The sequence below is a fragment of the Pholcus phalangioides genome, unplaced genomic scaffold, assembly GCF_987345545.1.
Source record: "Pholcus phalangioides strain wild (caught in Gottingen) unplaced genomic scaffold, Ppha-v1.0 ptg000009l_1, whole genome shotgun sequence".
In the NCBI taxonomy this organism is placed as follows: domain Eukaryota; kingdom Metazoa; phylum Arthropoda; class Arachnida; order Araneae; family Pholcidae; genus Pholcus; species Pholcus phalangioides.
In genome coordinates, this window is record NW_028301602.1 from 38,206,687 (window position 1) to 38,220,233 (window position 13,547).

General features: G+C 36.3%; 1 protein-coding gene across 1 annotated transcript in view; it reads left to right on the forward strand.

The window, feature by feature from the left end:
- LOC149083035 (uncharacterized) overlaps positions 1-13,547 on the forward strand; it is a 234,270-nt gene that overhangs the window by 51,740 nt on the left and 168,983 nt on the right. The window lies entirely within an intron of this gene.

Consider the following 13,547-nt stretch of genomic DNA (forward strand, 5'->3'; position numbering starts at 1 on the left):
TTTTTCAACAACATCTGCTGTTTACTCATGTGTTTGTGATTTATTTCTTAAACTAGAAACACAGAAAAGACGCTTTCCACATTTGTCTTCACACTCAGAAAACTTTAACTATTCTTTCAACTCATAGATTTTTAAGTTAAATAAATTTTTGAGAGGACTCCAGTGTCAAAAAAGAATTATTATTTTTCCTGGAATACCTTTATTCGGATTCGGACCAGTTCGTTCAAGTTCACTACAGATATACACGATCTTAAATATTAATGAGCTAAGTATAAGACAACCATAAATATTTTTTGTGGGCATCGTAATATATTTTATCACATGTACATATTGGATAGTCTTTGGTATTTTATAATTGCATTTTTAATTATGTATATGTATTTAATATATGACATTCATATTTATTATGGACATCTTTTTTTTTAGCCACCTAGTTGGGCATTTTGCCTGTTGTGGTCTTGTATTTGTATAATGAATTTCATATAATGAAGCAACTTGAATATGCATTAAGTAAAGCGATTTGGTTGATGAGAGATCGAAATTTCATCGAACAATATTCGATATAAAAAAGAAAAACATTTCTGAGAATATGATAAATGAAGATCACTTAATGGTGTTTCGCTTTCGATCCCGGAAGCCATCAAAGATGTGTTTTAAAAGAGAGTCAGATTTATTTGATAATGTTATGATCACAGAGAAAAAGGAAGCGCTGGAGCAAAAAAGCCTTGAAACCCAATCAAGGTGAATCTCATATTTCACGCCGGACCAGTCTGAAAAATTTTTATAGCCCCGTGCGAAAACAATATTTTGTGTGCATTCCTTTATATTATCTGCACACGTTGTTATCTGTGCACAAATATTGATTAAAAAGCTTGTACACCTGAGCCAAAACTGACAATACTCTATGTCAAAATACCAAGAATTTTTTAAATTAATTAATTAGTTTGAGTCTATATGTTTACCAGGACCATTTGAGATGGGTATATATACATGTGTGTACCTCAGGTCTTAACTTGAAAAAAGAATAATTAAAACCATTTAAGCCGATTAAAAATAAGGTACAAATGTATACTTCTGAAGAGAAGAGGATAAAATAAGGTTTACTAATTATGACATATCTACAGGGTGTCTCAGAACTCTACCACCAAAATGAGAGGAGTTGATAGTGTACGTCAAGACAGATATTTTTTTCCATAAGCCTAGTGAAATCTACGATCGCAAATGACTTTTATTTAGTGATTGTTAACGCGGAATTGAAGCCATTGGCACTAAAAAAAGAGTGTGGGGGGAGGGGGGAAGAATTGTAGTACCTTTTTGGGAGCGAGCGAAAAAAATATCGCTCACTTTCCAACGCATAATAGGAATAGGGAAAGATATTTTGCTTTTCTCAGTAAATGCATGCAACTGAAAGGAAGAAAAAGGTTGAGAGAGATAGACGGCTTTTTCTCAGCCCGAGATATCAAGGGAACATACATATGGATATTATGCTGAGGTGAACTCAGAAAGAAAAGTCATTCTGGCAAGACGGGCCTGGGTTCGTGTCCCGGCCGAGACGGGATGACTTTTCTTTCCGAGTTCACCTTAGAATAATATCCAGAAAAAATCTGTTTCCTTGAAGAAAAATGTTCTCCCTCTCCACACCGTGAAAGAGATTTCTTTGCCACTCTATACGATGCGAGTAAGGTTGCCATATTTTGGCAACTTCTGAAATGTAAGGAAGCACATATTCCCCAAATAAGTGGGAAGATTGGTTTTATTGCTAATAATGCTTACCCTGGCACGTATTTACCATTACAGGGATACCCTGTATAAATTGATAGAAGTTTCTCCCGCTTTTCAAAGAATATTTATAATGATTAATGTGTGTACGTTTATTCATATTAATTTTCGAATTTACCTCAACAACCAATGACAATGGTCTGCTGAGTTCGTAAATACGCAGATATCATGTAGATTGCAATGTGGCTGTCTGCATTCAAAAAGTTCAAAATCAATGGAGATCTCCCCCCCCCCCCCCCAAAGGAATAAAATATTCAATGAGACGGAGCAAACCTTTTTACTCCGAAGTGGCGTCGGTATTTTACTTGAGAGCTGAAACTTATATTTACAGTATGGCTTTATTAAATCGCTTCTCAAATATTCCTGTTTATATATATATACACACACACAAAAGAAAAATTTCATATGTGCTGTGCAAACTGTTTGCCTTAGATAAAAGGCTCTCCACAAAGTCCCTCTTAAAAAAGCTATAAAATAAGAGCGGAAGGCTATAAATTACGAAATTCATACGCCTGGCATTCCTTTATTTCATTAGAAATTCCATTGGCAAGTCAGAGAAGGAGAGAGAGAGAGAGAGAAAGAGAGATGGATTCCTGGAGAACGAGAGATTTCAGGAGGAAGAGAGTAATGCTCATAATTTCATATGCTGTTTTGGAGGAATAAAGGATCGGCTTATGTTTGGAGAATATTGCGCTATTACGATGAGTGAGAGAGAGACAGACGCAGGTGGCTCCAACTCCAAATTCCGTTTTTGAATAAATAAACATGTATCAGAGAGAATATGTAGCAAACATTCGGAATTGTAAAGCTGTGAAGCATAAAAACATAATTAAATAATATTAGTTTGTGTTTCTAATAAATATCCCCAGACTAATTCAATTTTAAGACAACTTTTAAAGGTAGATTTAAATTGCTTGTGCTATTGAAGTCTGTGTAGGCCACGGATTTCCAACTGGTGTTCCATGACAGCTTTTTTTGGTCAAACTCCACGGAACCCCCGAGGAATCCCGGAACCCCTAGAGCTTTCGGAGAAGAAAACTTTCATGTTACTGATATTCTCAAAGTTGTTTTTTTTGTGCAGAATTTTAACGAGATATATTCGTTTAAAAAAATCCAGACCACATTGGAATGACTAACCTAGACAGTGTGCAAGCATGTGAGTGACCGAAGAATGACTTGTTGAGCGAGGGATGAAAGCATAGAATGGGTGAAGGGCGGCAGAATTTGTATAGCCCACAACTAACAAAACTATAAATCCACCTCCGGAGGGGGTCTAATAAAATTATGCGGATCTTGTTAATTACTTGAATTTCCGCGTGGAAAAATTTGACATTTGACAAAGCGGCAACTGCTATTTATCATCGCATCTGACCTAACTACCGTGAAGTGCCCCCTAAACATCCCGGAAGACCTCCTCAGGTGCCGCCACGTGATTTGCGAGCCAATGCATTAAGACGGCCCTGGGGCAGTTTACTAAAGAAACAGACTATATCTTCCTCCTTCAATTAAGAAACAAAAAAAATGTGTGAAACAGCATTCAATGCTTAATACTCAAAAAAATACCCTTCCGTTGAAAAGCACTGGAGGTGCGGTTCTGTTTTGATTGAAAAAGAACTGTTGTTCATTTTTGGTGTAGTGGCGCCATCTCTTGTACACATTTGTAAGAAACATAGCCTTGAATGTGTGCACATTCGTCTTCATGTCCAAGTTTAGGATAACCAAGATCAACGCTTTTTCTCGATTATTGAGTACGTAAATAATAAATAACGGCGTCACACATTGGAACCCTTGCTGCCATCTACGAAATTTAAAAAATACTAAACATCAGGTTGCTTAAAGAATCCTGCTACAGGTGAGCTGAATAACATTTTTTGTTTCTGTGGTATATACTTCCAATTGGAAAATAAAAGTATCCAAATAACGGGATCATCATTTCGATAGTTATTCCAAGATACAGGAACTTTCCTATGTACCTTGTACATGCGTATCCCTAACGTATTTATAGTGTCAGAGCCATGCTTGTTTCACGTTGTACTGGTGTTTCCATCTGTCTTCCATGTATTGAATTGAATTTGGTAAATGCTTGCATTGTTCATGTTATGTAAGTATCGTATTGAATGTCTTTGTAGGCTTTTTAGAAATGGAGAACGAAGAAGAACGATGAGCTGAGAATCACCTGGTCGATATAATAAAGTGATCTCCCAATGTGTGAATAACTGTTATAGTTTAGGTGGCAATATTTAAAACAATCATTTCACGGGTTGATCCAACCAGTTGTTTCTCGATGGTCTTGCGAACTTCATCAGAATGAAGAGTGCAAACAGCACTCAACACGTTTGCAGTCTCTATATTTTTAAGCAAGAAATCCACGTAAACCCGGTTTATGATCTCAGATCACCGTTTTCATACGTAACATTACTCGAAAATACGGCTGTGCGAAATGTCAACGATAGTCATCTGGATAAGATAGGATAGGAAATAAAGAATCGGGATCACACGATCCTTGATCTTCCTGATAATGAAAAGATATATATTGGTAGGAGCAAAACGCAGTCTGTTGTGTGTATGTGTGTGATGATCAGAGGGAGAAAAAAAGAACTAATCGATGATCATGCCAAATGGCCAACCCTTCCAATCTCTCTCTCTCAGAGTACTTTGAAATACTAGGCTGACCCATACGCCATCTTTAACTAAAAGTTTGATGTGACGATACATGTGTCGTTAAATCTGAAGTCGTTATGTTTTTCTTCGACGTCATAAGATTCATTAACCATATTCTCAATGGGTATCAGCTTTTGCAACCAATTATTGACGTTATAGCTTAGATATAGTAAAAACTCAGGTCGTTATAACCGAGTTTGACTATATTTATAAATTGATAAATAAATCTTCATGGAAAATCCTTTTTTTAGTTCTGTCATTTACTATACTTAATTTCTGTCGGGACAATCATTTCAATTTACCTTGTATTTATAACACTAAAAACTACCTATTTAAACAATTTTAGGGAACTTCTAAGCTTTTAAAAGAGCCATGGAATAGATATGTTAAAAAATTCACCTCAGCATTTCAGTAATTTCCAACAGCAAAAAGAATAAGAGTAATTCGTTTTTGATTAATGCGAACGAAAATAAATCAATCATTGCTGTCTTATGTTGCTAATGAAAATATTTTGTATGTAAAGGTCGTCGAACGGAGGCAGAATATGTAACACGGAGGTCACATCAAACAATTTATTTGATCGTATCCAGTACAGTAGAAGCAGATACAAATGTAACATAAAGACAACGGCTACTTATTTATGTGACAACTCTTTTGTTGCATCTTTAGCGCCATTTCGTGAAATATCGCTTGTCTAGAGCCACATATAAGGGCCAGTTCATAAATTGTCCGGGAGCGGAGGGCTGTCCGAAGCATGTCAACTCGGAAAGTCCTTTCTGTCTTTCACCATTACTCCGGGGGAAAAAAAGAGAAAAGGTTTTTTTTCCTGCTCATTCCTGCCAGGATTTGGAAGTGCAGAGAGAAATGTACAGTGGAGAGAAAAAAATAGGACAGATGGTGGGTAGGGGTACATAACAACATGAGAAAAATTTCTGGGAGAAGAATAAAGACAACGTCATGTTTCAGCTTTTTCCTTTTGTGCCCGAACAAACCATAAATTCAAGATCATTTTCCTGCTGACGTCTGGCTTCGTAGGAGGTACATCAAGTTGCATATTCAGAAGACAGAAGCTGAAATTTCTCATCCATCCACTAGAAAAAAAAAATAAGCAAATAAAAGATATATTAAGAAGAATAATGTGTATAAAGAGGAGAAACTCCGATAAGAATTTTTCTGAGGTTTAGACTCCGAGAAAACCAGAGATAATGCATTATCATTATTCATCTCTGTGGCGTGAATTGAGATGAAAGAAGAGAAGAGAAAGGCATCACTTATCCCGGAAATGGGCAACAACTATCAGGAGACAAGACGAAAGAAAATGAAGGATCACGTGCGATTTTCTACCGAAATCGCGAAAAATGATACCTTATAAGAAACTGAACTGGTAGTTATTAGTGATTCCGTTATTTCTAGCGGTGTCGTGTGTTAAAAGTTTTGACTGATCTGGGAAAGTTTTCGTGTATACGGCACTCATCTGAACACGAATTCAAGCAATTTCCAAGTATACTAGAACCGAATGAATTTATCCGGAAAACTACATTCCATCATTAACACTTCTTATACGCATAGGTGGATTAAGAATTAAAGTCGGTTGAGGACCCAGGAGCAGTAGAAATTGTTGGGCTGGTATCGCTACTGGCGATATCCTTCAGATATCGGGGCCCAGTTGCGCGTGCCGTTAAATCCACCACCAAACACAGCCCTGATATATTAAAACCCTATCGCCCCTTCTTGTTTGTATGTTTGAAGTATGAAGGAAAAATGTTTTCCTTCATCTGGCACCCCCAAACATCTGGTTAAAAACCACTGAACTATATCAACAGTGGAGAAATCTTTCAGGCTGCCACTTGAAAACTCCAACTATTTAATATTGTACTTCTAAAGAGGATCCTCCGCTTCTCATACGAAATTCGACTCATTCATAGAATCAGTTCGTCATATGCTTTGGGGGGGGGGAGAGTTCTGTTTCTGGAACATTGCGCACATGTCTGGTTACATTGTTATAAATGTATAGGAGAGAGTGAAATCTCTTGACCATTTCCAGTTTCAATTTTCGGAAAGAAGGAATGCCTGCGGGTTGACTAGTCTGGCGAATAAGCTGCTTAAGTTATCGCTCTCATAGGTTTTTTGATGAGAAACTACATTCGTGGATAAGTGTCCTATTTCAGTCCGAATATTTTTCACTGATTTCTTTTGAAAAGCACATCAGTGATTATGTGCACTGAGCGAATTACTGATTCCAGCTTCTCAGCGAGTAATCTAATGAATAAATGAAAGAAATTTACTCCGAGATGAACTTTAGAGGGGGAAATTGGTAGTCTTCGCATGGAACCTGCTGGTCATCTTGCAATAAGGGCAAGGACACTAACCTATATACCACTGGAGTACTTTTCTTTCCTCATTGGTATGGCTTTTCTTGTTTGGATTGTAAGCAGATAAGGATTCGTTCCCGGTGGATACCACGAACTTTTCTTTCCAAAGCTCATCTTGGCATTAATATCCAGAATGTGCCTTTCTTTCATGTGTTGTGGGCAGAGTAAATAGCATCTTCCTCATATTAATGTTTTTTTTCTGAAAAAAAGCTGTGATCTTGTTCCAAATTTAACACCTTCTCTTGGACGAAGGTTCTATCCATTGGTTCATCTTTGAAAGACTGGTACAGCTCCTTAGGAAATATCTGTACACGATATGCAGTTTTACCCTTGGGTAATAGACTGATTGGGGCGTGAACCGTGACCGTGGATCGTTGGTAAAGAAACTCAGATTTTACAAACAGGGCGTGAATAGGAGCAGGTATTCTAGTTAAAAAGTTTCGCCACGGAGAGTAACAGGCCTACAAAGGTACAAGTATTCAATAATTACACTTTACTCACACTTTGAAACATAGATTGCCAGCAATGAAAACTCACACGCAGTACTAGATATGCATTCAAACAGTTAGGTATACATCACACTTTCGGCACAAGTCATTCGGTAGTAAATTGTCAATGGGGATAGACCGGAGTTGTGCTCGGTTTGAGAGAAATAAAGTTTAATCCCTTGGGCACGATTTATCAACTTAAATAAATAAAAATATGATAACTATCATTTAAAAATAGAAGCGAAATTTTTGAAGAAGAACGCCATGGAATGAAAACAACAAAATACACAAAACTTCGTGGGCTTTGATGACACTTCAAAGTATTCTGTACCGTCTAGATTTAACATATAGCAAAAAAGGGGGAAAAATCAGTCTCAAGGAACATTTTATACAGAAGGTGTAGATATAGACAAGTGACTAAAAGTAAATTTTGTCCCTAACGAAAAAACCTGAAATATCTTACTGTTCTTACAAACAGAAAAATCACCATTCTTCAAAGTCAGGAAAAATAAATATATTCGACTTAAAAGAATGTCGGGTTGATGTACAGGTGACGTAGCGAATGTTCACCGTTCCGCAGACAAACACCAAATGAAAGAAGACACTAAATTTCGTGAATGCGTCACCGAATCAGCTGAAGACCTTTCAGTTTCTGTCTGCTTCAATAAAATGGACGCTTAAAGTCGAACTCTTATTTCAAAGCGACTTCCCGACGACATCGGCGACGACATACAGACGCATTTTTTTTCCTCCTTGGTTTCTATTGTTGAATTATCGAAAGGAATTTTTCTGGCACTAGCGATTTTTTCTCCTCGTAACTGGAAATCTTTTGCTCCAATTCAGTTTCGCATTTTCTCATCACAGATTCAGTTAACGAAGACAGCTTCTACTTAACCGTACATGCACCTCGTACACATTCCTCTACGGTTTTTCTAACGAAACGAAATGCGTGTTATGAGTGTGTGTGAGGCCCTAACGTATTTATGTTGTCGAGCTGCGCTTTGTTCATGCTCATGCTGCCATCTGTCTTCCATCTTCTGAAGTAAAGATGAAAATATATGAATTTTCATGTTATGCTAAGTTAATAAAGACTGCACAAAATGTATTGCAATTTTTAAAAAAAAATTAAATCTTATTCATTTATACAGAGCACATAGTTAATAGCACGAACTGCAAACCACTGGCGAACTGTTGATCCTGGAGGCATATTTCGAATTAGAAAAAGTATCCACACCAATAACCTGTAGACTTCAGATAAGTCATTCATGTTGCAAGGCGTTGTGTAGTTCAGCGATGCACAAATCCCAGGTGCCAGGTCACCACGGTGACTGAAAAAGTGATATTGCTGACTAATATTTTCTTTGTGTAGTGAATAAATTGCAGGCTGAGAGCAACACAAAATGTTTGGAATTTATAGTAGCGTATCTGGCAAAGACGGTCATTATGGCCTGAAAAAAGTCAAAAGAAGCATTATTTTGGATCTTTTTCTTCAGGGAAATTTTTTTTCTGGCGCCTAGATTTTTTTTTGGCGATATGTCCAGCCTATAGTTATTAAAATATGAAAATCAACTTTTCATTTGGTCACCCTCTCTTAAAAATCCCATTTATAAAGTTTTTGTCCAGCCTGTCCTGAGCCCAACCAAATTATAGATTCCATGTCAAGTGCTATATTCGCTGAGATATTTGAAGTCGAAAAATATTGAAGTTGAAGGAAAAGACAGCATATGAAGTGTGTAATTTCCTTCATTGATTTTCGAGTTAAAATATTTTAGCGATTATTGTATTCAAATCAACACGCAATTTTTTTTTCTGGGCCTGAAGAGAGATAGGGCAACAACATCGCAATTGCGTTTTTGAGCACAGGGTGTCCAAATAAAAAGTTTTTAATTTTATTTTCTATGCAACCCCCCTCTTGCAATGTGAATGACTTATCTGAGGTATACACGTTATTTGGATACTTTTTCTAATGCCTCTAGGTTCAACGATTTGCCGCTAATTTGCTTTTAGCTATGCACCCTGTATAACAATACTTTCCCGATATAAAAACGGGACTTGAATAGCTTTAAAAGTCAACTTTTACAATTAATTCAATATGCCAAGGTTTGTCCAGCTGCTTATTTTTTCAGATGTTCCGACTTTGAAAAAAGGGTCTTTAACCCTTACAGAGTTAAGCGCGAGATATCTTGGGTTCTTGAAACGCTATCATTTCGGCATTGACGAGTCCAGCACAACAGTCTTTTCTCGCACTCACGCTTTGAAGTATAGGGAACAACAGCAAACCGATTTCAGCCGACCCACCACTGTGACACCAGTGAGATTTGAACCCGGGACCTCGCGGTGCAAGTCCATCACTGTGACCACTCGACCACCACAGCGGCTGTGATTTTAATCACGATTTACATCAGCGTACCCTGGTAACAACCACTCAACGGGTTAGCACATGGCCCTCAGAGCGTTTTGACGGCGTTCGCATAGCATTAAAAAATAACTAAAATCATTGAAAGACTATTAAATTCAAAAATTATTTCGATAAAATTAGCAGAAAATCAAGAGTATATTCATTTATATATTAATAAAAATTATATTTCATATGAATTTTTTAAGATGCAAAGTTCTCTCTGTAATTTTGAATGAAAATTGTGTTTCTACGAAATTTTTGCTCTTCTTTAGTCCTGTCGTTTTTCTTAATACAACTCATCTACCAGAAATTTTGGTAATTGTCGCATTCAAAGCGATATTGCCTCGTATAAAATTTTTCCTTCAATTCCCAAAAAATATTGAAAATAAATTTCGCTGCCATTTCACGATATGGGTAGACAAATTTCAGTGAAGTCAAAGAGAGAAAACGGAATCTATTTATAATGAAGACGGTTGTTTCTGTGGGAATACTCTGCCTCTAAATTTCGCTAAAACAAGCAGTAATATAATCCGAAGAATGGCATTCGATTTTTACTTTGGTATTTGATTATAAATGAGACATAATCTAATATCCTCCAAAACACAAAATATACATATTGGTTTCCATTTTCGAAGTGAAAAGTAGAAGACTAATTATACTTATCCGCATGTGGAGATGACTCTATTTGCCAAGAGCTTTATATCTTATCCACAATGAAGACAATACGCAGCGTAAAATGTCCATAATTGACAGTCTAGTCGAAGAAAATTACCACGCAGCCATTTATTATAGCTCCCTTAGAAAGCGTAGCATTAACAGCGTAATTTAATTAGCTTTGAATTTTTCGCCCGTAGAATATTCGTTTATACGGAAAACGTGAGAAGCATTAATCTAAATTATAAGCTGTTATAATTTCGTATACATGAAACTCATTATTCTTCCCGAAGAAGCGATATTAATTGACATTTTCCATACACACACAGGGATTTTCATACTTAGTAATTCAGTGAAAATGGAATGAAATGTACTTTTTCCCCTCATTTGTTTACATACAACCCTAGAAGGCATGAATGAACTTACACTGGTCATTGAAAAAATGCTCACATACACAAAACATGTAAATGTTCATGTGAAAGGAAAACCAACCAAATACAGACAAATTCGCACTTCACAAATCATTACTTGTATCAAAAAATAAAACAAAATACAAAAAACACAAGTAAAATAGAAAAATACTGAAATAAATAATTATAAAAAGTAAACTTGAAAACTAAACTACTAAATATTAGTACTGAAATACTAAAGTGAAAAAAGTAAAATAAATAAACAAGTAAAAACGTAATAAAAGAAATACTGTGTGTAAAAATGATACACCGGTTGTTATGCATAATCATCAATCGTCTCGATAAAGTTTCATTAAATTTCACTACATTTATCACTTTTACCGGCGATTATGCATAATTGCCGAACGAAGTTGGGAAGTCTCATATATATATAGAAAAAATTATAACCTTTCTTTTCTTCAACTATAAACCAAATAAATATTTTTTTCCTGTACATGATACGAGCACTACACATATTTTGCAATGAAAATTGAATTAAATTGAGTGAGAGGAAGAAATAAACGTTCATAACATCAGTTATGTTGGCTTTCTTCACACGTATCAACATACGTAAACAAAACCAACATTACAATTCGAAATCGGCATCCTGGACCATAGTTATGTTCAGTTAATCAATTATGTTCAGTTAACCAAGTAATAAATTGACGGATTGCCATATTTACCAATACAAGCTTGGGAGTATACATAATCACCCTTGAATATCATAAATTCCCGATTTATGAACAAAAGTTCACAAATTAGAGTTTGCCTGATTTTACTGTCCGCTATCGAGAGTGCCCGCTAACGGGAAGGGAAATATATTAAAGCCCTATTCCATGGCACCGGGAATCAGAAAAGTGTCCGTTAACGGGAGGTGTCAGCTAACGCGATTGTCCGTTAAGGGAGGTTACACTGTATTAAAATCGTAGGGCGTGGTTAGCCTCGGTCAGTAATACCATCACCCTAACATCCAGAAGTTCCATGTTAACAGCCAGAATCTTTCTTGATACACAAGCACTATTTCCACTTTTAGAAAAGAGATGACGTCAAGATGCTGATCCAAGCACATGGCTACTCCATTAAAGCGATTACAAATTCGAGCGATTAGCGCACCAACATCTCGGTTGGATACGTGGATGAAAAACGTTGCTGGAATTGAATATAAAGAAAAGAAATGTGTGTCTTTCTCTCTTTAATTAGCTTTCCAATGCATAAAATAACTCAGAGTTGCAGGTCAAATGAATAGAAAATAGAAATGAAAAGAAAATAGAAAATTCCTCAAGCAAAACTTTATTTTCCTCGAATAGAGCCCCGCGAGTTCGAAAATAAAAGGAGGCTATAATATAACATGTGAGAAACGCTTTAAAAAGTCTTGTTGTTCTTGTTATACCCTGATCACGACACGGAACAGAATCAAACTGGTTGGATATAAGATATATTGATGGCGTTATGGCTGTTGATCGTCTCGAGTGTTCGAACAAGAAGGCGATTGAGATCATGTAATCCTAAGAAAAATGATCGGATTAGGACGTTATCTTTGTCATATATATATATTGTATATATCCATCGGGTTATAAATGTAATGATGTTTATGAATGTCGCGTCTTTCATAGTTTATGATGGCGTCCAAGATATTTCTGTTCATCTTGCGAATACTATTGATACAAGACGCCGTCGAATCAGCATGTTGTGCCCTTCTCCCGCCTTGAAATAAATTGAATAATCGAAATCCTACACCTATGTAGATCAGTGGTTCCCAAATAATATTAGTCGTGGACTCCCAGAAATCTGTGTCTGCCGCGGACCCTCCATTAACAGCAGCAGAAACTACAGCTATCTATCAGCGAGGATGTGATCGAACAATGGAGGATAGTCTTCCCAGTATGTACTAGTAAATGCGATGAGAGATAGCAATGTCATCTACTGGCCTGCAAAAAAAAAACCAAAAAAAAAACATTGTTTCATACTCGTATCGAGAGATGTCACCACATGTACAGTTTTTGTCAAATCATAACAATATTACTACTGCAGTCTACCAACTTCGCAGAGGTGCATTTTCGCGTTAGTTTAATTAAAAAGGTTTTGAAATATTTTATTTATAATATTTTTTAAATTTTGAATTAGTTTTCTTTTTTATAATTCTACAACTGGACCCTGGACTTACCCAGGCACTCCCAATTAAGAGCAACTGATGTAGATAATTAAACATTTTTTGCGAATTTTTCTATCAGTTATTATATGATTATTTTTATACTCCCAAGATTTTCAGATAATTACTCTTATTAGAAACGTATTGATACAATTAATGTTATAAAAGTCTGGAAGCCACTAGACACCAAAGACAGAGCCGTAATCAAGTATGCCTGTGAAGGTGCGCCTTACCGTTTTCTTCTGGCGTTATATAGTGAGGAAAAGCTGTTCTTTCAATATTTCATTGGATTTCCTATGGGAATCATAGTCTGGAATGCGAAAAGTGTTCGATTACTTCGACTTCGACCGTTTTAGTCGATCTCGCAGGATAACGGATACTGAACTGGTCACCATCTGTTGTAACCATAGACTGAAAAATATCAAGTATGATCTACGCACTATTTTAATTCTTCAAAAACATCGCCTATATTCGGAATTTCACACTACTAATAGTACTAATCCATAAATGCAACTCGTAAACATTCCTCTAATATCGTCCATAAACATGGCATCAGATCCCGTGACAGAAAAAAATGGCGCCAGCATATGGTGCATG